Genomic DNA, 1,652 nt, shown 5'->3' on the forward strand with positions numbered 1-1,652 from the left:
CAAATCTGATGAACCATAAATAAATATCCATACAAGCCTCTACTTTCATAGGAGCTCCTTTTTTGGATCAGAATTGCAGCAGCAATTTTGTTATTTGGAGTGATGCAGAGTAGACCCAAACATTGTCAAAGCTATGGAGTAGACAAAAAACAATTTTTTCCTCAATAGATCTAACTCTTCTCATTTATATGAAAAGATAACTCAGATCTGAAAGACACACAGGTTTCAGTGGCACCAAAAACCCTCCAGCCCTGGAAATGCAGATTCGTGTCAGGATCTGTGTATGGGTTATTCAGCTGTGAACTGCTTGTTCCCACTTTTCCAGGAAAACACCACAGCCACAGAGCACATCCTGTCTGCCACAGCACTGGGGATCCCATGCCTCAGCCCTCAACTGGAATTTTGTATTTGCTACAATTCCCTAACCTCACTCAGAAAGAAGATTTTCTCCACACACATCTCTCTTCAGCTGTGTCTTTCTGGCTGAATCAAGGGACTGCATTTTTACACATCAACAAAATTATCACCATGTGACCCTTGCGTGGCAGAATCCCCCAGATCTCTTAGAAAGCACACACAGGCCAAACTTAGTTCCTCTTGCACAACTGCTTTCTGTTTTACTGTATATTTTAAAGAAAAAAGGAATACTCACAATTCAAAAATAGAAGTTGTAGCTGAGGAACACTGAGGCCCCTTTGTTAAGCGGGATTTATCCAATAATTTGCCTTGGGTTTCAATGTCCCTTGTGGTCTGACAACATCTTGGTCTGATAACTATGACTTTTGTCACATTTTTTCTCCTTTAAAGCCATGGTGTCTATATCTGTTAAAACACTGGAACCAAAATTCAAGGTAGAAAATACCTTCACAGAATCTGTAAAGCTTCCCAGATAACATAATCAGATTTCATAGACAGTTTTCCTTATAGAGATATGTTTTGTAAGTTGTCCTTTCTAAGATGTTTTGGTAAGAGCTGCAATTCAAAGTTAACAAAGTTCATTTCCATGCAATTATGAGTCCAAAAATAAAGGTGGAAAATAAAATTAAAAAATTCTTTAGCTGACAAAAGCTGCTTCTAACCCAATATTTTTAAAAATGGATTACTAATCTGGTGAAAGAAAAGTCAGTTATAATCTGTCTTTTTCAAAAACTGTTAAATTTAAGAACAACCTCCCCCATATCACCACCGACTCTTGTGAATGTAATTCTATTCCATTGCCTTGCCTTGAAAAATCTGACAACCCAGAAACACCTCCTATGGAATTGTGTTTTATTGATTGTAAATCATCTCACCAGCAAAAGAGAAATCAAACATAAACCAGCATGACAAATTCTAACACTGCATATTTTTTTAAAAGTAGAATAAATCTCTATTTGATTATTCAGAGAAATATATTTGGTGTAAAAATAAAGCTACATCTCAACATTCAAACATGTCCACAAGTAAAGTATGATTGAATATGTATTGTAATGAACTACATGAAATTAGCTGTGAAAATGTTGGGCTAAGAAGATTTCAGGATAGAGCACTGAAACCACAAACTCCTCCTCCTCCTATTCTTGTAGCTAGTTGCATTAGAGTGTCATTACAGAAACTGGAATGGAAAGCATTTTTGGTTTTCCAGAAGCAATCTGCTTTTTGACCTCATCCTC

This window comes from Ammospiza caudacuta, chromosome 16 (genome assembly GCF_027887145.1).
Source record: "Ammospiza caudacuta isolate bAmmCau1 chromosome 16, bAmmCau1.pri, whole genome shotgun sequence".
Taxonomy (NCBI): domain Eukaryota; kingdom Metazoa; phylum Chordata; class Aves; order Passeriformes; family Passerellidae; genus Ammospiza; species Ammospiza caudacuta.